Source organism: Dipodomys spectabilis, unplaced genomic scaffold (genome assembly GCF_019054845.1).
Source record: "Dipodomys spectabilis isolate Male_0828 unplaced genomic scaffold, ASM1905484v1 ptg000009l, whole genome shotgun sequence".
NCBI lineage: Eukaryota > Metazoa > Chordata > Mammalia > Rodentia > Heteromyidae > Dipodomys > Dipodomys spectabilis.
In genome coordinates this window covers 26,448,115-26,472,200 of record NW_024870686.1, presented here as the reverse complement: position 1 = coordinate 26,472,200, position 24,086 = coordinate 26,448,115, and the positions used below count along the sequence as shown (strand labels likewise).

At 44.0% G+C, this 24,086-nt stretch overlaps 1 protein-coding gene across 2 annotated transcripts in view; it reads right to left on the bottom strand.

The window, feature by feature from the left end:
* Mfap3l (microfibril associated protein 3 like) overlaps nt 1-2,685 on the bottom strand; it is a 36,440-nt gene extending 33,755 nt beyond the window's left edge. The window contains exon 1 of one of the 2 annotated variants that reach the window (XM_042700179.1): nt 2,533-2,685. The gene's annotated coding sequence lies outside the window, so the exon portion shown is untranslated. The remainder of the gene's footprint in view (nt 1-2,532) is intronic. The other variant, XM_042700171.1, reaches the window with a different exon arrangement.
* Nucleotides 2,686-24,086: the final 21,401 nt, after the last annotated feature.

Genomic DNA, 24,086 nt, shown 5'->3' with positions numbered 1-24,086 from the left:
TCACAAAACAAAACAAAAAAAAATGGCTTGACTGGGCTCTTGTGGGTATGGCCTACACTATTTATTTGTGTATGTGGTTACAATATTTATTTACTATTTCAGAATCTGGAAGTTCTTGTGTTTAAAAGAAATGTTAATTTGCAAATTAAGCAAAATGTAAACTGCCAAAAGTATTAAAATTACAAGCCAAAAAAGCAATTGAATAGATTTAAGGGAACACAAGTGGGGAGAGATGTAATTTTAAAGTCAATGATTTGTTATGCATGTCTTGTCAAGAAAGATGCCATTATAGCATAGAAAGACAAATACATGGAAGTAAAACCCCCTTCAACCTAACTCCTGTTGACTAGTAGAGTTATGGGAATATGGACTTCGTAAAGCTAAGGCAAATATGTAAATAGGCTTTTGCTTACATCTCATTGGTTTTCCCAACACCATGAACATATTTGGGATTCTTAGATCCAAAAGAGTCTACAGATCTATATTAAACTCTATATTCCTAAAAGGTAAACTGAGGCCCAGCTGCCTCAGCTATCTGGAAGGCTTAGAGGAATCTCTGCCTACTTCCAGCCTGAGAGACCTCCAGACCTGCTGAATGGCACAAGTTGGCAGTGTAAGCCACACTTTGTGTACAGGACATCATGGTAGGTTTTAAACTTGACACCTTTTATAGAGCACCAGTATATGTGCTGTTTCTCAAGCTTCTCAACGTTCCTATGAATATTTTTAGAAATACATTTAAGAGTAATAAGCATCACCAACCAAACTATTTGGTTCAAAGGGAGAACTGAAGGTCTAAGGTGTAATGGTGCTCAGGTTGTTGCTTTATTTATTTATTTGCTAGTCCCGGGGCTTGAACTCAGGAACCTGGGCACTGTCCCTGAGCTTCTTTTGCTCAAGGCTAGCACTCTACCACTTGAGCCACAGCGCCATTTCCAGCTTTTTTTTCTGTTCATGTGGCACTGAGGAATCAAACCCTGGGCTTCATGCATGCCAGGCAAGCACCCTACCACTAAGCCACATTCCCAGCCTCTCATGTTGTTGATTTTTGCAGCTGTCTGGATCTTCCCAGCCTTTCTTGCTAGTAAATTGGGGCTGGTGAAGCACTGCGTAGAGCACATTTGGGAAATCACTGGGGATCCCAGCTCCAACCACCTAAAGATCCTAAGCAAGCAGGAAAGACTTTCCACAACCCTTTCACCTCAAAGACTTTCCACAACCCAAGAAGCAGCATCATTGGTGCGTCTCTAAAATCTATTGAGAATGAGAACAAGAAGTTTATTTTGAAACAATGGAATCTGCGAAGTAGCACTTAGAGGAATCGGCTTGAGAATTCAACTTTAGTTAGAAGTAGAACTTAGTTCTCATCATTAGTTGAGTCTTATTAGAGCCAAGAGTTGTAACAGTGTGGTTTCCGAACCGATAGTAGAGACTGCAGTAAGACTTACAGACCGTGCTTTCTGCATTCATAAATGTCAGAAGAACTATACTGTTCAATCCTACTCTCCTAAAAGTCTTTCCCATCTTGCGTTTCATCCTGAACAATTTTACTATGTTGTACATAGTAGCGACTGGGAAGGGAAAAAAATGTGTTTCATCTAGAAACAAAAGTGAGAAAACTTGAAAAAAAATTGGCTTCTGCAATGCTAAGTTTCCAAGTTTTTAATTTAAAGCTAAGGCAACATAAAGATATTGCCACTGTACTCAAACTTCCAGCCAAGTGTCCTTAAAAACAATGGCAATTGAACTGGAATCAACGTTCTCCAATGCAAGCAGCTAATAGCCTTACAAGCCATAAGGTTTTGTTTGTTTGGTTTGGTTTTCCTTCTTTCTTTTTGTAGTTCGCTTTATAAATGTGGCAATTCGCATGCTCAAGGCTTTCTCGAGAGCGAGGCAGGTTAATGCTCACGTTTAGAACAAACAGCTTCTGCAAGCGCTTCGCTGGTTAAGCCCACGAAGCAGGTTCCCCCAGCCCAGGCCACGAAGCCACGCGATGTCAACTTGCTACAGTGTCAAATGCGACAAACTCCAGGAGCTCGAGCCCCTGGCCGGGCGGGCGAAGGCTCCGGGCACGCACGCCATCGGGATGAGGCGCCCTCCAGCCCACAACCCGTCCACTGCACCTCCTCCCTGTCCGGGGAAACTGAGGCACCGCCACATGAACCACATCCGGAGCTCGCGAAGGCCACCGGTATTTCCTCCCCGAAGATCGAAGAGGCTCCCGGGCAGGGCGCTGCGGGGGAACGTGCTCCCGGCCCTCCGAAGGTTACCGCGCGAGCCTCGGGAAAGCCGCTGTCCCCAACCCACCAAGCCCCGGCCCCGCGCGGATCCCGAGCATCCGGCGACCCGCCGCGAGCCCCAGGCGAGCACCCCGCGGCGCCTCCCTGCGCGCAGCCTCCGCCGCCGGCTCCGGCCAGCCCCGAGCGCCCGAAAGTTCCGCAGCTCCCGCAGCCGCTCGGCCGCAGAGCCGGCGTGCGGGGCTCCCTCCCACCCGCGCCCCGCCGCCCCGGCTCGCCGGCTGCCCGCACTCACCTGACACCGCTGCGCCACTCCGGTGGTCTCCGGGCACCCCTCGCCATAGCCAGCCCCGGAGCTGCCGCCGCGCCGCGCTCCGCACACCCGGCGCCCGGCAGCGCCCAGCGAGGACCAGCCGCCTCCTCCGGCGCCGGGGCAGCGACGCGGGATGCGCCGCGGGCGGCCGGGAGTGCGGAGCTCCCACCTACGGGCGCCGGGGCCGGCCCGTGGCGAGCATGCCCAGTGCGGCGCTCGGGCGGCGCGGAGCGCGGGGTGTAGCCGCCGGGTTTTCGCAGCAGCCGCGGGCGGAGGCGGGGCGCGAGCCCGAGGGGCGTGGTGGGATCCTGGGTCTCAGAACGCGGGCGCGGTCCTTGCCGGCGCCCGCCCTCGGGGGTGGCGCGTGAAGCCCACCGCGTTCCGACGCTGCTCCGCGGGGACGGCGTGACCGGTCCACGCTGTCGGGCGGGGCTGGGCGGGGCGGGGCGGGGCGCCCGGGCAGCGGCGTTCCCGGCACCCTCCCCGGAGCGCCCCCCGCGCGCCCGTGCTCAAGGACGCCCGGGGGAAGGCGGTCCGCGCGGCGTCCCCGCGCCGGGTCCCCCGGCTCAGCCCTGCCCGCCCCGGCGCGCTGCGGGCTCTTCGGAGGACCGTGTCCTGCAGTTTTCCCTCTTTGCAGTTTCTGCGTGGACGCCAATGGATAGCTAAATCGGGGCGCTTTGCAGACAGGCACAATTACCCTAAAATGGTTAGTTTTCGTGGCGTGAAGGGGATTTTCTGTTTGTGTACAATAGCGAGAAGTCCCTAATAAGGTCAGCTTGCATCGCTTAGTTGTCTGACTAATGCGGTTTTCTTGCGGTCATCGGGTGTCGCGCAGACCACAGTGGTTCCTTTCTTAGGACAAACACGTTGGTGCACGACCTTGCGAGGCCGGCGGCTGGTGAATAAAGCGTCCCGGCCCGGCCGGGCCGTCCGTTCTGAGCTGGCACCCGGCTCCGCCCCTCGGGCTGGTCCCGGCCCGCCCCCCCGGCCACGCCCTGCGCCTGCCCTCCTACTCCAGTCCCTCCCTCTTCGCCGTAGATTGCCAGGAAAACCTGGACAAGTGGATTTTATCCCCCCCCCACTCCCCTTCCAGATGAAGGATCCCGGAGTCTCCTGCAGTCAGACCCGGCACGTTCCGTCCTCCGGGTCAGGCACGGCTGTCAAAAAGATCGGAAACCTTCGGCAACTCTCCGTCCCTCTTCTTTCTCTGTCCCCGGCACACTCAACCAAGTAGGGGGGAGGCTCTGACCGCGAGCGAGCCCCGAGCGGTCCGGACCTGCAGAAGCGGGTCTGGACCCGACTGAGCATGCTCCAGGCAGTGCCAGACTGCCGCACGTGGCTGTCTCTGGTCGCCCAAGGTTGGTGGGACTGCGCTCCCTGGTCACGAGCCCAGTGCTCGGGAGACAGGTTGGCATCTAGGCGGGGAAGCGCTCATCAGCGTGGACGCGGGGCGCAGGGCACCTGCGCGGGGCGGAGGCCCTGCGTGGGGTCGGGCCTCCTGGTGAATGCAAACCCATCTTTCCCATAAATTAGAGATGATACGTTAGCCTTTGGGGGGAGGGGTGGGGGGGGTGTCGCCTCTCGCATGATAATTCGAGCGTTTAGCTCATAGGGCGTCTCATCCCTTATTGTCCTTGAAGAAACCCAATCTTGGAATCTTCCGATCAGATTTTTAAATTTTTCTTTCGGTATTATGGCTTGAACTGAGGGCCTCTGGCTTGGTAAGGCTGGCACTCTACTACTTGAGCTACATCTCCGGCCCTGTATTTTTATTTTTATGTTTTGGCTGAATAGTTTCAAGATAGGATCTTCAGGACTATTCTAGCTTGAACCTCCAGCCTTCACTCAGCCTCCCAGGTAGCTACAATGACAGGTGTGAGCTCAAGAAGCCTTTTTTTTTTTTGCAATTAAATTAAATCTATGTCTTCATTCTCAAAGAATTCAGCAATATTTTTTTCTTAAACATTTCTTCATTTGCTCAGATGCAGTTTCCTCTCTTCCTCTCTTTTAACCTCTATTTTAGAAACACTTGCCTATATGTGAGGAACTTAATTGAATCCTCACTTACAAAAGCCAAGTCTGTAGTGGAGGGAAAAAAATTCAAATTAGTAAACTTAGAGGGGGAGAGGCTTTTTTAAGTTCAGGATCGCTGTGGCTTTCCCTGACAAGTGGAAGGGGGCTGGCTGGCATCTCCATTCTCAGTGTGGTCTGCTGTTCTTGGGGAAGGAGCTCAGTGCAAGTTGCTCTTCATTCCAGCCTTTGACCTTGATCAGCCCTAGCTCAGCTCAGAAGGGCTGGAGTCACCATCTCCACCCCTAGAAAGATAAGTTTACTTATGGCTTCTCCTCCAAATCTTACCTTGAGCTGGGGTCCCTCTCATCCCTCTCTCTACTGAGCTTTTAGATTCCATTCTTGCTGGTAGGACCAAAACACTGCTCTTGAATGTGCCTAGGTCTGGGTCAACACAACACCAAAGACACTCTCACCTGGGACAGGTAGGCACTTCGTGGCCTGAGGCTTTCTGCTCCCCTGATCAACCATGGCATGGAACCTTCTCTGACTTTTGTGACTACTCTTTCGCATCCTCCTCCACACTGTCCTCCTTTGTACTAACCATGATAGATGTTCTCTGGTTGTTCCTGTCTGCTTTCTGCTTTCCTGTGGTCTCTCATTTCTTATGATGATTGTCAGATCCAAGGTAGCACTAATTGCTGTGTGTTCATATGGCTATGTTAGTTGTTTCCTGCTAGACTCTTTTTGGGGGGTCAGGGGTGTCGGTTGTGGGGCTTGAACTCTGGGCCTGGGAGCTGTCCCTGAGCTCTTCAGCTTAAGGCAAGCACTCTACTACTTGAGCCACAGCACCACTTATGGTTTTTCTGGCTAACGGGAGGTAAGAATCTTACAACTTTCCTGCCTGGGCTGGCTTTGAACCTTGATCCTCAGATCTTAGCCTCCTGAGTAGCTAGGATTACAGGCATGAGCCACTGGCGCCCAGATCCTGCTCCTGCTCCTCCTGCTCCAGCTCCTCCTCTTTTGGGATCAAACAGATATCTGTTTGGCATCTTCACTTGTTAATAGTTTATATGTTATCTTTGACCTAGGACATATTTTCCTTTCCACCTCTTTTGGAGATCAGATCGTTGTATGTAACTTACCAAACATCTTAGTCTGTCTCAAATAGAGCTCATGACTAGAAGAGAACAAGGGATGAGATGGCATTTTTTACCTGACTTCTGAGACTGAAACCCTTCTGAATATCCCTTTACAATAACAATTCAAAAAATAATATAGAGCTCAGGCTCTTCTGTTTCTCTAGCTTGATTATTGGAATGTTCATCTGCACATTTGGATATTTCTAAATCCATTCACCTGCCTTTCCTTAATCATCTAGCCGGTCCGCTTGTACCACGCACCATCTGCATGACCCTCTTCAATCCCCATTGTTGTCACCATTAACCACAGCACAATAACCTAAGTGGATCTTCTCTACGGAGTCTCTTCCTATCCAATTTGCCTCACCTCCTCAGATTTTTCTTTCTAAGCAGATTATATGGAATTATATATAATGATTACATATCAAATTGCAAATTCTTAGTAATAGATCTGCTAAGAATCCTTAAGTGAACTCAATATGAAGTGAGCTTAATATTTAAGTATGACCTGGCCTCTGCCTGCCTACCTACATTCGTCTCCAATCAGTGTCTTCTAATATCCCATGTCCTGGTCAATCCAAATCACCAAATCATCTCCGCATATCCGTTTTCTCCTCCCACCACTCCCTTGACTTGTTTACATGCCAAATGTTAAGGCATTGAGAATGATTTCAAATGGGCTATCAGCTGGCCTTCCCAGGATTCCTCACTTACTGTGTCTCCTTGATGGCCTCTGACCTTGATTTCTTGCTTGCATCTCCTCCACTGCACTGTACAAACAAGAGCTTTGGCCATCTTGCTATCTTTCTTCTCAGTGTCAGTAGAGTTTTACTTAATAAATGAATGATAGACTGGCACGACATTTAAAGTGTATTAAGCTTTAAAATGCTCCCTGAGGTCTGTAAATAGATTGCAAAGACAAAGCCAGAGAACACGTCACATTGGATGGAATCGGCTGCCTGGCTAGGCTCATTTGAGGAATGGGAGTGAAGTGTCAGGCTTGACCTCCAGAAACTCAGTGAGTTTTCTTCATCTTCAGAAATCAGGAAGTATTTTGTGAGCCAGTGTGATCTGCTTGTTTGACCTGTAGCTACATGAAGCTCAGCCCAGGATTGCTAATTAGCCTTCAAATTCCATTGTCCTCAATCACTGCATTTCCTTTTGGCATTGTGGTTATAACCTAATTAAGTGGTTACTCCTTAGAGGACATACTTATTTCAACGCATGCCACCCCACGAAGGCAGATGGACCTTTTAGGAAGATCTATCCATTCATGTCATCAGCTAAGTTCTAGAACTAACTATGGCCATAGTGGGAGGGGGTTGGGGGTAGGATGGAAAACAATCACCTGCAGGCCCAGAAACCCATTGCAAGACGTTCACACTAGAGTGGTCCAGGAGACAGGCACTTCATCAAGCCTCTCAACTCTCTCAAATACAGACACAGTATATTTGAGACACAGTTCTCAATCACATGTATTAGAGAAAAATTAATAACTGTTGGCCAAAATTTCAAACAACCTCTATTTTGGTTTTCTTTGATAGGGACACACACACACACACACACACACACACACACACACACACACACACACACACACACACACACACACACACACACACGGGCTCTTAGCTCATTTAAAAATGCCCTGGTTTATATTAGAGAGTCTGAGGAGTCATCTAATAGATTTGCTGGTTTTGCATTGAAGCCACCCATAGACTTTATATGATAATAAAAATGGCCAAGTGCTACTTGCTAGTGCTTTGTTCTTCAGTTGTGTCTTGTTTGGTGGAGAGTGAGTAGGACAGTGGAAATTTTGACCTGTGACCCTTTCTGGAGGCAGAGGGGCAATGAAAGGGAGTAAGATCCTACATGAGGTTTCTTTGCTCCTGGGAGTTAGAAATCACATATTGAGGAAATAAAAACAAATACTTCTCCACTAACTTGTGACTTGCTGGCTGAGAGGAGCAAAGCCGCCAGAACAGGCTGAGTCAGCATTAGGAAAATAATCCCTTCCTCATTAGGGGTTAAGACTGTGCACCCAATCGGTCTTTTGGAGGTATGCATGCCTGTGTGTGGTCTTCTGTCCCATTACCCAACTGGAAAAACCAAGAGGTCAAATGGTCTGCTTCTAACTCACTGGGGGCAGAAACCCCAGCTTGATGAGCTCACCCTTCCTGATGTCCCTCTGAGACATCCTAAAGCCCTTCCCTCCTGGGCAGTTTGCCAACCTGGGAGTGAATTGACCACTCTAGCTAAATCTACCACTTTCTAGAGATGTGTGGATTTAGGAACAGGAGGGAGATGCATTGAGGACTCAGCCTCCTTTGTGTTGGGGATGGATAGTTCCATCGGATGGCTAGCAGAAAGCACCCTTTGGTGAGAAACATATAAAACAAAGCTCTGGAGACCCTGAATGGGGGAACGGGGTGATCTTGCAAGGGGTGAAAAAAAAATCTGGCTTTGAAAATGCTTCGCCTTTGAATCCTGGAAAAGTTATGTCTTACCCATAGATTGGAATTTTGTATTTCTAGCTTAGAGTTTCTTCGGGAAGGAAGGAAAGAGGGAGGGAGGAAGGAAAGAAGGAAGGAAGACCAAATATCCCTCCATCGGAGAGAAAATAGAAGTTGGTTGACTGAAGTGATCAAACAAGGAAAAAACAAGCACACAAACAAACCTCCGAACAACACAACACTCTCCGACTTCCTGGCTTGCTAGTCACTCCTTTGCCCTCTGAATGGACGCCATGCCACTCACTGCATAAAGCAGCTCAGGACAGAGGGACAGGCAGTCAAGCTCAGAGGGTGGGAGATATCTTCATTGCCACCCACCCCCAGAAGAAATAAATGTTTCTTTGCTTCTGGTGAGCAATCTCAAAGGAGATGTGGCAAGTCTCACGGCAATTTTCTGTGGGAATGAATGTGTGGGTTATTTTACCTTTTAGGAAAACTGTGACCCCACAGATCTTGTTGTAGACTTGGGGCTTCTGTGCAGCAAAGGCTAAAAGATGTGGCCAAGGCCAGGAGGGAAGAGGCCAAGGTGGATATCAGAGGAGAGTGAAGGTCATGGGAGGAGGGGTGAGGGGCTCACAGAAAGAAAGATGGCGGAGGATGGAGAACAGTCTCTGATTTAGTAGGATTTGAAGGACACTGGTAGGCTGAGCACTCTTTGTCAGTAAGCTGGCTTCTTTCCTCTGGACTGTCCTGATGGAGCAGGGAGTCAGTGGTCCAAAGTCCAGAGTCTGTCCCAGAAGAGCTCAAAGGCCTAGGCCATTCAAAGTTGTTACCTCAGCAAATGGTGGGGATGGGGTGGGGTTGACACTAAAGTTTGCTTTGAAGGACTTCACTTCACAGTTCTCTGTTGACTCCAGCCTAGAAACAGAAGTCATCTCATAAATGCAACTTTGTTCTCTTCCATCACAGATGAAGGGAGTGCAAATGTGGTACCCCTCAATACTGTGATGGGTTTCTTTCCCCAGCTGACAAATACAGTTTGTGTGTGATTGCAGTAATAGCTGCTTTGTTTGTTTAGCTCTCTATCAAGGATAAGCATGAACACGAATAAGCTTTCTTTACTTAGAGAAAGCGTGGAGATTATGTTGTAACTGCAAATTATTCCGCTGAGGAAATTGGTTTCTTGATTTGATTTGAACAATACTTGATTTATAGGCGGATACAAACCCTGCAACTTCTCCTGAGGAGATTTTTTTTTTTTTTTTTTGGTAATTGAATCTCGTATAGTTCTGGCACTTACTAGATGTCAGCCTATTTTGTTGAATTGGAAATTGTTGTTAGGACTACCTGTTGGAGCGCTTTGGAAATGGGTATTTTCAAATAGAGGCCATCAGTTCATGGTTGGTCTGAAACATCTTCAGACTTGAGCCTCAAGTAAGTCCCTTCAGAGCTGAGTTTTCTTCTCTTTATGTCGACATGCTTCTGATCTGTCACCAATGTTTTTGTCTCTGACTTGGGTCAGCAAGCAAAAGAACAAAACTAGAAATGAGTTCAGGATGAAAGTGGGGACATAATGCATGAGCAATGTTGAAGGATTAACTGAACTGTAGGTAGCTAGTGGGTATTTCTCTCAGCAACTTGGTTCAAGGGCTCTCTATTGTAACATGTTAGTATTTGCACTATCAATTCCAATAAGCCTTCCTTGTTGCCTGTATGTATGTATGTATGTATGTATTGTTCTGGGGTTTGAACTTGGGGCCTGGGTGCTATTCCTGAACTTCTCTTGTTCAAGGCTAGCCTTGCATTCTACAACTTGAACCACAACTCTAATTCTGCCTTAATTTACTTTCGATACTGAGTATTCAATCCAGGCTATAGCACATTAGGTAAGTGCTCTACCACTTGAACTACATGTCCCCAGCCTCCCAATCCAACTCATTTGTCTGTGTTTTATTGAGATGGGATTAGTCTAGCCTTAACTGGAGATTCTTCTGCCCCTGCCTTCTGAGTAGCTGGGATGATAGATGTGTGCTGTCACTCCCAGCTTTATTGCTTTCATTAAAAATTACCTTGAAAGCAACCATTTCTACACCATGAGGGATTTGAGAGCAGTTTTCTTAAACTACATGGAAAATGTGGCTTAACAGCTCACACTACAGGAGGATATAAGAGATACAGCTAGAAGTCAACAAGCTGATGTTGACCAGCACTGTGGGAGAAGACAGAAGGAAAAGGACTTCACAGATCTCTCTCAGCATGATTGCTTTCAGTGATTTATAATGCGGTGTGTGTGCTCTGGCCTGTACTTGTAATTACTGAAAATGGACTAAGCTTGAAAGGGGAATGAATACCCAGCCATCTTTAGGAATCTTTGACTGTGACATGAATATTACATTTAATTACATTGAAAGTCCACAAGCGCTTATTCCCCAAGGGAAATGTGGTAGGTAATGAGTTCGCTCTGAGTAGAACTACCCGTCATCTCAGCCATTTTTCTACCCATAATTCACCCGGCCCCCATCTGGAGGGTACCAGAAAAACAGGAGAACCAAAGATGGCTCTGAAGATGTCAAATTTACAAAAGAGAACAAAATAGTTTATAAAAAACCCAGCACTCTTTCACTCTGCCCTCTGCCCATTTGACAGGTTGGATTATATACATATTTTGTGTTGGGAAACTGTTCAAACAATAGGTTCCTGGACCTGCCAGACCTGTACCATACACTTGTGAGACTCTTTGAACACTCCCTGTGACCTTGTTCCCTAACCACGGCTCTACTTCAGCCCTTTGACCCCTGCTGCCATTATGCCATGCCGCATGGCTCCTGACTCCCCTCAGGTCAACAGGGCGTCCCTCTTTAACTCTCCTTTAGAGTTGATCTGATCTGTTCAGGTTGTTTTCTGCTCTTTCTTTATTCTAATACCCTTGTGACTCAGTTTCCTCACATGTTGCTCATTGCTCATTTTGGTACTCATGGATTTTTCATTCCATTAGTCTTAGTGTAGTTTGGTTGATTTCTCTGAGTCTCTTGTTTTGGCTTGTGTTTGTCACACTAATTGTTTTTCTGGACCATGTCATTTGCTTTTCTTTTACGTTTGGGAAAACTTAGGAGAGGACGAAACGAGGAGCCATGATCAGTGCTAGAATGGAAGAGGAAGAGGTGAGCCAGGCTGTGTGTGTCCTGTTGACCTGACCGCAGGGAAGGGTTCAGAGACTGCATGCTAACTGTTGCTTCTCAGATGTTAACTCAGGTGAACATTTCTTTTACATAGCAGTTGACTGTCTAACTTAAGGTGTGCAAAATATGATGTAATGGGCAAGTCAGAAACATAGAAGTTGCATAGCTGAAGAATCTTCAGTTTTTTGACTCACGGTGCATACATCTTTTTCGCATTGTGTATGGGTGAGCTCTGCTTACAAGGTGCACTGAACTGTGAAGAAGCCACGTAAGAAGTATTTCTGACTTTCAACAGCCCATTGTGCTACTTTTCTTCCTCTTGAGATTTCCCTTACTCAACTTTCCTGGCTCTGTCATAGACTTTCTTCATGGCTGGATCTAAAAACACCTTCCCAAAGGTCATGCCGAAAGCCAAACACACAGGGTGATGGGCACTTTCTGGGTGCTTGCTCTAGGTTGCCCTGGATTGGGAGTTTTCCTGTTTCACGCTCAGGCTGCTCCCCAGCCCTCTCCGTCTTCTGACATCAAGGTTGAAGGTGATGGAAGAATATAGTGGCTATTTCTGGTAGTACCCCTGAACTACCTGTCATCCCTTCAACTCCCAGCATGGGCTGATTTCTTTCTGAATGGAGACATTGTCAGACACTAGTTCTGGTTCTATTAAAGGGTCTGTTATATGGGAATTCGATCGCCAGATACAGAGTAGCCGCATTGTGAGAGGTCCCATTGGGAGTCTTTATTAGAAAGCCAGTGACTGGGGGCTGGGAAAGTGGCTCAGTGGTAGAGCGCTTGCCTTGCATGCATGAAGCCCTGGGTTCGATTCCCCAGCACCACATAAGCAAAAAGAAAAAAAAGCCGGAAGCGGCACTGTGGCTCACGTGGTAGAGCGCTAGCCTTGAGCTGAAGAGCTGAGGGACAGCGCCCAGGCCCAGAGTTCAGGCCCCACGACCGGACCCCGCCAACAAAAAAGAAAGAAAAAAAAAAGAAAGCCAGTGACTGCATGTGGATACATGCGCCCATTAGGCTAGCGGAGTGCAGAAAGCACAGAAAAGCAATCTCAACAAACCAGAGCAACTCTAATGGAGGGCTGAAGGGGGACACCCATGGTGACCCAAGGAAAGTCTGGAGACATGAGACCTGAAGCAAAAAGTGGCAACTGTGCTGGTTTGGGCCTAAATAGGATCGTGGTCACAGAGCAGGGTCACAGGGAACTCATAGCGTCTGGTGAGTTTAGGGTACAGATCTGGCACACCAGGAGCCTATTGTTCAAGTCCCGCCCTTGGGGGTGGAATTCACCTCATCCACCAAGAAGCCAAGGTGGCGCCAGCTACACCCAGTATCCTAATTCCAGGATCCTGTGAATGACCCAGGGGGATTCCCTGAGTCCCTCAAAATCTAGTCAGCTTCTCAGAGTTGAAGCTGTCTGCAATTGCTCTTACAGTTAGAGCTGTAAGTTTCTTCAGAGTGGCCCAGGGCGGAGCCACGGAAGGGCAGGAGCCAGAATGGAAAAGGGATGTTTGTCTTCCCTTCCTACCCGTGTCAGTGAAGTGTAACTTTTCAACAGAATCTTCATCCTTGCTATTTGTCAGTCCATGCTAATTAGTGGTTGGGGCGGAGGGATCTATTTCATTGGTTGCATTGACTGTCAGACTTCTCATGGAAGTAGTGGGGAGCACCACCATCTACAAAGGGGTAAACTGAGCCATGCTCTGTGAGCTTTGCGATGATTTGCTCTAAATGTCACCACACAAAATTAGCCATATCATTCATGAGATTTCAAATGGATGGCATGGAATATTCATAGCATTAAAGCGAATATTGCCAAATAAGGAGGAAAATCAAGTTTAATGCCTACGTTTTAATTTATTTAAAATGAACATGACCAATTTGCCTAACAGTCTAGGGATATTGCACAGTTTATAGTGGCAGTTCATTTACAAAATAACTAGAATCCCTTTCTTGAAGCCATAAAATAAATTGGAGAGTGCCCCAAATCCCATGATTGAGTTATGGTAGAAGATTAATAAAACATTAAGCATGATGAATGCATTTGCAGTGAGAAGATTACAGCAAGAGAAAAACATACCCGCAACCACAAAAATAACATGAAGTTTAGATTTTAATCAGTCCAAAGAACTTTTCTAGGCAGCAAATTAAGTGATTTTATTTTCATCTGGCACAACATTGAAATTGTCGTATTTTGCAACCTTTATTTAATATATGTTGCTTGTCTTCTCCAACCAGGGTCAAAACTCTTTGAAACTCCTTTTCTCAGAGCCTCTGAATGCTAACCTGCAATAAGGTGCTAATTAATTAAGCGTCTGTTCATGAAAATATCAATTGATTAGTGGTTTAGGAAGTTTTAAAATAATCTGGTCAATCTATGAGGATGGGAAGCGCACTAAAGAAAGGCTGTATATTTTTAATAGTTCATCTGAAAAACTAACAGTTTTGTCGCACAGAGTGGTCCATAGGCCAATTGATGTTTGTCCAAGAACAGGAAAAATAACTCAAGGACAGTCAGGGTGAATGTCCAAAGTCAATGATGTTCTCTGCCAAGTTGATGGTTTACAGAGTTCTGGTGAGGCCATTCTTCTGTGGACTGCAGAACCCAGAGAGAAGTCTCGTCAGACCCCTTTGCTATTCTTTTTTATTGGCACACTTCCAGCAAAAAATAGGATTTCAGCTCTGCACCAGTGGCTCACACCTGCAATCCTCGCTACTCAGGAGGTTGAATTCTGAGAATCGAGGTTCAAAGCCAGGAAAAGTCCATGAGACTCATCTCCAATTAACTACCAGAAAACCAGAAGTGGTGTTGTGGCTCAAAGTAGATAGTTTCCAAGCCCTGAATTCAGGCCCCACAACCAACAACAACAAAATAACATAAAATAAAAAACAACAACAACTGAATTTCCCTAGTCTTTGAATTAATACATTATCTTCCTAAGATGATTTCTCCATCATTTTGTAATTCTAACCTGACTACATCCAATACTTATATTGGATTTCACCATACAAGTTAATTCATAAAAAGTATTGTGTTAAAGGTTTAGTTTGCTGGAGTTACTGTTGCAAACCCCCACAAACTCCAGTATGCTGTCATTCTAATGCACCAACTCTTTGGCAGCCATATCTTCAACTCAGATGGGATTGTGAGATGCAGTGGCTTGCCTTGAAGGTGAAGGATCAGCAGTCATAGGATCCTGGAAGATAATAATGCCTATAAACCTTATTTTGCATGTAAGTCCCTGGATACAAATCTCATTTTACATGGAAGCTCACTGGTTTGTGAATCTTTGTGAATCTCCTTCGTGGCACTGGCTTCGCCTGGTCTTCATGACATCAGAAGACCTTTCCTTCTTGTTTTTGAGCTAGGATTTTGCTGATTAGCTACAGCTGGGGTGGCAGAAGTTTGCTACCAGGCCTGGGTAGGAATCTTTGATCATTTCACAGGCGGAGACCTTGCACAACTATCACCAGCTGTTAGTAATTTGGCCTATGCTGTGTCCTGATTTTTTTTTCTAACATGAATATACCACCTTCTCTTTATTTCTCATGCCATGCATTTACTAGACTCCTGACATCCAGAGATTCAGTTTTGGAAGTTTATTAATGAAAAACACTCTGATACTTAATTTTGGATGTGTGACACTGTGAGTTGAGTTTTGGAGAAAAGTGTCAGTAAGTGATTACATGCTATGCAAAACCTAAATGAGCAACCTCCCCCCCCCCTTTTTTTTTTTCCAGTCCTGGGGCTTGAAGTCAGGACCTGGGCACTGTCCCTGAACTTCTTTTGCTCAAGGCTAGCACACTACCACTTGAGCCACAGTGCCACTTCAGGCTTTTTCTGTTTATGTGGCTTTGAGGAATGGAGCCCAGAGCTTCGTAGATGCTAGGCAAGCACTCTACCCCTAAGCCACATTCCTAGCCGTGAACCACCATTTTGAGAGTTGATAATTTATTTTGTTGGGAATTTGTACACATTCATCTTCTTGGGACTTTTAGAATGCTTAGAATTAACAAATAACAATATTGCATGCTTCTTCAAGGTAAAAATTTTCTTACTTCTTAGTGACCAAGACAATAATAGTCAGTTTATTGCATTGTTTAGTGAAACCATGGACTTTCTTATTGGACATAAAGTCAACAACTGAAAATGTGCAATAGAATTAGTAAATATTTTGAGAGCAAAAATACAAATTTACCATGATTTCCAAGTAGAGTCTGCCGTTTAACGTTGAATCATTTGTGAAATGTGCTTTTAAATATAAAAATTAGAAACATTAACTCGTAAAATGTTAAATATAATTTTTAGTATTTCTCTGGAATAATGAAAACAGGCATTTTGAAAAATAGATGGGACTTCAGGGTACTGGTGGCTCACGCCTATAATCCTAGCTACCCAGGAGGCTAAGATTTGAGGATCATGCTTTGAAGCCAGCCTAGGCAGGAAAGTCTATGAGACTCTTATCTCCAAGTAACCACTGAAAGCTGGAAGTGGAGCTGTGGCACAAGTGGTAGAGTGCTAGCCTTGAACAAAAATTCTCAGAGATAACACTCAGGCCCTGAGTTCAAGTTCAGGACTGGCACAAAAATTTTTGAGATTTTTCAGAGGATGAATATAATATCACACAAATCTCTCACAGAAAAGCAAATTATTAAGTACCTTATTTAATACTTACATATGCTCTCCTCCTTACCAGGACTTGAATAGTCTAAACATTGTAATTTTACCTAATATGCAGAAATATGTCTTGTAGATGAGTTCAGTTAATATATAAACAGCAAAAAGTTATATTTGTGTAGTTAATTGAATGAACAGGTTTAGTCAGATTAAATCCAGGAGCTAGTATAATTAAGTAATATTACTTTCCAATTCCTTCAATATATGAGTTCTAGTTTTTACAATTTTAAAAATAATTTTATAATTATATCAGAGTCAATTGTAGACTGCAAACTTTTCAAGAATTCATCTTGAGGCAAGACTGCCACCTGCTGGTAATAGTTGGATGCTTCACTGTGCATTTCAAATTTTTTCCATTCACTGCAGTAGCAAAGGAAGCAATACTATTTGCTGCTAGTCTACAGACAACACTTGAGATTTGCAAGGTTGTCAAACTACTGTAGCTTGGAAAGTCTAACAGTTGGCACTCCCACAAAACTTCACATTTATTATTTCCTCTTCATTAATAGTAAAATCATGGCTGCATATCTTATTAATCTGGTGTAGGGACTGAGTTTGATTCAGCAGGCTCTTTAGTTTTGGGCAGTTGTGAGCCAAGCATACACCTGCAGGTGAGAGATGGGTAGAAGTGGAGCTGTGGCTCACGTGGTAGAGTGTTGAACTTACTGCATTCTTGTGCCCCTGCCTGCTATTCCCAACCAACTGGGATACACACATTATGGTCATGCCATGTTCTGCTGAGACCCCTGCATGAATCTGCATTCCACTCCTTTGGCTGCCCCTGAGCCCAGCCCTGGGGTCATCCATCCTTCAGGCTATTCTTAGCAACTTCTGAAAGTATCTTAGCCTTGCACTGTGACATGGGGACATGAATTTGAACACCAGCTCTCGATTACCTGTGTGGCAATCTCTCCAAACCTTCTTCCTCCTCTTTGTCCTCCCTCTCCTTCCCCTTCTCCTCCTCTTCCTCCTTCTTCTTCTCTGTCTTTCTCTCTTATTCCTCCTTTTTTTTCTTTAGCAGTCCTGGAGATTTAACTCAGGGCCTTGCACTTGATCCACATCTCCTGCGTGCTAAAATTACAGGCATGGGCTGCCATACCTGGCCCAGAAACTGTGTCTTCATTTGTAAAGTGGGGCTAAGAATTTTGCTTCCATTTGTGTTGCTCATTCAATCAGATAACACATGCAAAGCTTTAGCTTTGTTATTGTTATTTGTGATCCTTAGAAGATTCTATTATGACATTCCTCTCAGTGGTTAGAAGATTTATCAGGAAAGGACAAATGAGTTATCTTTATTGACAAATCCTTCTTTCTTTCTTTCTTTCCTTCCTTCCTTCCTTCTTTCTTTCTTTCTTTCCTTTCATTTTTCCTTATTTTTGTTGGTTGTAGGGGGCTTGAACTCTGGGCTTGGACGCTGTGGCTCAGTTCTTCAGCTCAAGGCTAGCACTCTACCACTTGAGCCACAGTGCCACTTCCAGTTTTCTGGTGGCTTATTGGAGATAAGGACTCACAGGACTTTCTTGTCTGGGCTGGCTTTGAACTGTGATCCTCAGATCTCAGCCTTCTTAGTAGCTAGGATTACAGGCATGCGCCACCAGCACCGGGCTCAAATCCATTTCTTAATCCTTGTTGTCTTCTTTCGCATACTTGGAAGACTTCCTTTATTGGCAAGCAGAACTTTCAATTCTTAGAAAATAGAAACCATCCAAAGCCTGAAGAGATGCCCCTCAGGATCTTTGTTAATGCTTCTCCAGCCTTGCTTGTTTGTAAATTGTCTTTGCTTATTAAACTTAACTGTGTATGCTAGAAAAGATGATGATGGTGATGATGATGATGATGATGATGATTTTAGTTTGCAAGAGCAAGTGAGACAATTAGTGAAATAACATTAAATAAGCGCACCTAAATGTAGCTGTGGGAGAGGCAGTAGAATACAAAATCAGGAAGAGTCCTTATCCAGAAGGGCAAAACTGTTGTCACTGTTTGCTTCCTCATTTGAGCCAATTGTGCTCTGATATTTACCATGTCATATTTGGATTTCCCAAGTTCATTTGTTTTTACTTAATGATCGTCCAGAAGTCAAGAGTGTGCATTTTCTCCCATTTGCCTTCTCTCTTCAGGAGAGCTGATCATGTGTATTGGCTGCATGGATGTATATTTGGATGTAAATGCAGATTTGTCTACCAGGCTGGCTTCAAATCTGGATCCTAAGACCTCAACCTCTTGTGTAGCTAGGAGTTTAAGTTTGAGCCACTGGGACCCAGCTAAATACCTGATTCTTTATGGCCTCTTACTCTCTATAGAACTATTAAGTGTGTGGAGCCTATAAAAGTTCAAGTAAATGTGAAGTTTTGCTGGGCTTACCTCCCAGTAGCCAGTGAAACTTAAAGCACTCAAGGACGCTTTTCAATTGTGGAGGATGTAATTAAACAAGACTTAGAATTCCATGTACTAATCTTGTGACCATCTAATCCTACCAGTTAAAGAACCAAGCAGAAAAGTTGGAACATCTGTTGAAGAGTTATAAGCAATTAATAAAATTGTGATGCTGAGGTTTTCTATGGTTTCAAAGCTAGTACTGGTGGTTTTAGTAGGTTGTGGTCTAATGGGTCCACAGATTCAAGATGGTGCACCCGGATGGAACTATATTCTTTTAAAAAGTAACATATTATGGAGAAGATCAGATAACTATCATGGCACAACCAGACCCTGTGCAAACCCATGAACATAGCCCATTCAAGAAGAAAAACCCCCACAAAAACCTAAGAAAGGAGACAGATACCAGATGTTGAGGAATTTGTATATGGAACAGGATTTGAATCAGTTAACTCTTTTTTGAGTCCTACTTCCTAGTAGATAACCAAAGGGCTGATTGTCCAAGTAGCAACCTGTGCAGAAATATTTTTTGCTTACCCTATTCAACATGTTTAGAACTTAGGAAAAACTGCCCACCTCTTATATTTACTTTACCTTGCCCAACCTCTTTCTTCATTTTACCCCTTGTCTCTAACCCTAAGACTCTGTTGAAAGAATAAGATAAAACTAAATAATTATTTGTACATCATTATGTATTCATATACGCATACATGTACACACATACATAGAGCAAAAGCAGAACAATATTGGAGAAAGTCTTACAGGGGAATCAAAATCTCTTTTGTAGAATTACTTTTTGAGATTGAATGTACTCAAGGAAAAAGCAATCTTTAGTGAATACTTCTCTTTCTTTCTTTTTGTGTGTCTGAGGCTTGAACTCAGGGCCTAGGTGCTGTCCCTGAGCTCTTTTGCTCAAGGCTAGTTCTCTACCAGTTTTTGGTGGTTACTTGGTTATAAGAGTCTCATGAGGACTTTTCAGCCTGGACTGGCTTGGAACTGTGATCCTCAAATCTCAGCCTCCTCAGTAGCTAGGGTTACAGGTGTGAGGCACCAGTGTCCAGCTAGTAAATACCAAATGATTCCTATTTTGGTATCTGAAAGCAGGTACATATTCCTGGCTAGAATAATTATTTCTTTGTTCCACTTAAAGCTGAAAAAATGGTCCCATGCCTGAAAAAATATTTAGCAAGACCTAAAACCTATAGAGCTACCTCTATTGACTATTGACCACAAGAAAGTTGAGTCATAACAAAAATGCATTTGAAAAGATATGCAAATCATGAACAAATCCATCCCGGGGCATTCAAGATGAAGCCTTGAATATTCCTCAAAGGAAGCAGAACTTATCAAGATAGAGTCACTGAAGGAACACAGATGACCCAGTCTACCGAGATGCCTTGTCAAATTCTACCAAAATATTTCAACTGTTTGTTTGATTAACTAATGTTACCTGAATAGCCACATCTGTTCATGATCCTGGATCAGTTATGAAAACTTAAATCATAAATTGCTGGTTCCAACAAGCAGATTCCTGGATGATGAATAAAGTAATACCCAAGCTGTGATATTTCAGATTATTGTTGATTAAATAATATTTGAAATTACTACCATGCGGCAAGGAATGACTTTTAGTGATAGATATGGTTAAGCTGAAGCGGTCTTCTCCATTCTCTGTTTTATACACTCAAATTAGTCCAGGACAAACTTAAGGGAGTGACAGGAAAATAAAAACAGCACATTCCAAGGGGTAGATGACAAAAAAATCAGGAAGTATTTAAGCAGTTTCAGTGAGGAATCCAGGAATTTCCTAGGATAAGCACGTACAGGGATTCTGTCTTTTGGCAGGAATTCATACAAAAGGTCAAACGTAATCCCATGTCTTTAGGATAAACAACTACACAACTGTGGTTTTCCACCAGTATCATTCATATTTCAAGCACACTGTCAGATCTTCTGTACCTAGTCACAATCCACACAATGCCCTAGCGTTCCCACAAAAATACTATATATACATATGTGTGTGTATAGTGTTTGATGTCTTAGGAATTCAAGACTTACCAGATACATTGGCATAAAAGAACAAACAATGAGTAATTAAATAGCAAATGATTCTCTGAATCCAAGTGGCTCAGTGGGAGACCTTTGCTCAGCCTCTTTTGTATTCCTGTTGAGAAAGACAGTCCTATTTGTTTGCTTGTACTTGGAAAAGTCCATAGTACACCTGCACTGCCAGCCTACAAGGGCTCAATGAAATCCCTTCTTACTTTTCCCCGGAAATTTCAGTTTCTTTGAAATTCTTCCATCATTCAGCACAAAGATAATCTAGTATGTATACTATGTACTATATGTATGTGCTACTGGGCAGCAGTCTTGTCTTTGGCAAAGAGTTGCACATAAATGTCACAACGTTTTGACAGACTTCAGTTTTCTTTTATAAAATGTATTGTCAAGGTGATATAGAGAGGGGTTACAGTTACATAAGTCAGGTATTGAGTACATAAAACAGAAAAAGTCCACAAAAAGTAAAATAAAAATCTTCTTGTTTCCATTTCTTGGAGTTCATTTTGATAAGCATCATTTTATAGGACCATATGCCCATAGCTATTGAGTCCTTGTGATCTTCTCCTAAGAATGTCCACCTTTGGACTCAATGTGTGAATGTTTAGAGTCCTGTTTAATTTGTCGGACTTTACTTTTCAAGAGAGAAGGTTCACGGCTTAGAATGTGACCTGATTTCCGAAGGATTTTGCCTCTCACTTTAGAGGACAAAAATCGGTCAGTTTTTTATCTTGGCCTGCAACCAAAAGGCATTCAAGAAGTTTTCACCGACAGACTACAGATCCTGAATCTCCAATTTTTCTCAAAAGAACTTACCATTATTGTGAATTTATTAGAAATGCAGCTTCCGAAACTTTCATTTGGCAAGAGCCTCGTGACCAGGCTTCAATTAAACCACACTGGCCTACCACAGCTCTCCGTTTCATATGTGGCTAAGCCTTCTACCTTGTTTGTATCTCAGTGTGACAAAACAGATACTTGGAGTACTTACTGAGAACACAGGGTGAATTGCAGCCTCTCTGCAGCCTTAATAGCTGAGTCATGTCCTGGTAGTAGCAGAACAACAACCTGGTGCACTGAGATCTCCTGTGAGTTGTTTTTAGGAAATGAGCTTTATTTCTAAATCTCACATGCTGTGCAAGGACTATTCAATTCCAGCCAACTCACCATTTTTCCAGCAAGTAGATGAATGAAAATCAATGTTCTTTTTCTCCTAGCATTTATCTACAATGTGAGACTTTACGTAACACTGCCACCTTAGCAGAGTGATCACAATTGTGTGATAAGATCAGAAATAGTGGCAGCATGTGGACCTGTGAAGCACTCCACCGTATCATCGGAAGTGAATACTTCTTGTTAAACGCAGATGGGGCTCATGTTGAAGGCTCAGAGGCAAAATATCAGGCAGCTTCCACTATAACATCCAAAATGAGGCTATGGGGATGTGAAGTCTTCCCCACTAAGATCAGTTCAACCTTCAGAGCCTGCTGCTGCTCCTGAGAGGAAGCGTTAATCAATGCACGTGTAAGTGTATTCTACATGCTTCCAGTGGGATCCTTATAAAGAACAGACTCCAAGTCCATCAGCTTCTTTCTGTGTCTTATTATCATCATAAAATGAAAGCCTCTACCTATACAACGAATGCTGAACATTAAGGAAATGGCCCTGGCAGATTTTCATGCTAGTTAGCTAGGGCTAAAACTAGAAAAACCTGTGATTTGAGCCAGGTGCCAATGGCTCACAACTGTGATCCTAGCTACGCAGGAGGCTGAGATCTGAGGATTTTGGTGCCAGGTCAACTAAGGCAGGGTAGTCTGTAAGACTGTTGCTTGTTTTAAATTTTATGTTTTAATTATGTTTCAAAAAATTGTAAAGTATGGAGGGAGGGGTTACAGTTATACAAGTCGGGTAATGAGTACGACTCTTTTTGAACAGTTCACCTCTTCCCTTTTTTTCCTCCCAATCCCCTCCCCCACAAGTTGCAAAGTTCATTTTCCATATCGTGTCTCGTGAGTATCACTGCTGCATTTGTTTAGTCTCTGCCTCACCCTTTCTCTGCCCCTCCTGACGCTCCCAAGGGAATAAACTTACATACAAGACCCAAGGTACAGAAATAAAAAATAGCAACAATTGAGAAAAAAGAAACAACCCCCCTCCAAGACAAAAAGCAAAATACAAAAATACCTCATTTCCATTTCCTGGAGTTCATTTAAACATTCTTTAAAACATTTTATTGTGTTGTAAAGATGCTGTGCAGCGGGGTGACAGTTACATGAGTAAGGCAATGAGTACATGTCTTGTCGAGCATTGTTACCCCCTCCTTTGTTGTTCTCCCACTATCCCTCCCTCCCCCACCTTCAATAAACATTTTATATGATCACATTCACATAATTATTGAGCTCACCGGTGGAAGTTTTGGCGCAAGAATTTTAGCTATTGGAAGATTCAATATATCAACCAATGCCAGGAAGATAATTATGATGGAGATGTTCCTATACACTAGAGATGGAATAAATAATGATACAAATTTCTGTGTTCCCCGAGGAACCCAGAATCTTGAAACCCTGGATCTTGAAACAGCAAAAATCCGCAGTGTACGTATGTATGTGATAAGGGATGTAGGAAATATGAGCTGAGTCTAGGGGGAGGGAACAGACAGAATGGGGTGGGTGGGTGAGGGGAGGGATGACTGGATAAGAAGCAGTGGACACTTAGGAAAATATGTTAAATTGTAACCTCTTTGTACAATCTTTTTGTTGTTGTTCATCATGGGGCTTGACCTCAGGGCCTGTGTGCTGTCCCTGAGCTTTTTCCACACAAGGCTAGCACCAGTGGCTCCTGCCCATAATCCTAGCTACAAAGGAAACTGAGAGCTGAGGATTGAGGTTAGAAGCCAGCCAGAGCAGAAAAGTCCCTGTGATATCTCCAATTAACCACTCAAAACCTCCAAGTGGCTCTGTGGCTCAAAGTGGTACAGAGCTAGCCTTGAGCAAAAGAGCTCAGAGACAGTGCCCAGGCCCAGAGTCCAAGCTAACAGCAATACAGAGCTTTTACAATAGACTATCATCATGAGCTTGTGCTATTTTAGATATGTGAAGAATATGTCATTGTAAATTACATAATATTATGTGACTTGTAATATGTAATATGTAAATGAAAGTATAAATTTGTCTAAGCCCACAGTCTCCCCTCCTTGCTTGGATGAACAGCTATGATACCTTTTGGTTGTTCAGAATTTCATTTTAAATGGATTTCTGCAAAATAAAATAATGTCTATGGTACTCTTACTAAAAAAATATTTGTAATGGTCAAATGATAACTTTTTGCAGTAGACTATCATTATGTTTCCTTAAAAATAGAAAAATTGCTGCGTACTGGCAGCCTGCACTTGTAATCCTAGCTACTCAGGAGGCTGAGATCTGAGGATTGTGGTTCGAAGTTAGCCCAGGCAGGAAAGTAAGTGAGACTCTTATTTCTAATAAACCACCAGAAAACCAGAAATGTTGCTGTGGCTCAAGTAGTAGAGCATTAGCTGAGCAAAATTGCTCAGGGACAGCGCAGAGGCCCTGAGTTCAAAGCCTCAGGACTGACCAAAAAAAAAAAAGAAAAGAAAAGAAAAAAATTACATATTATG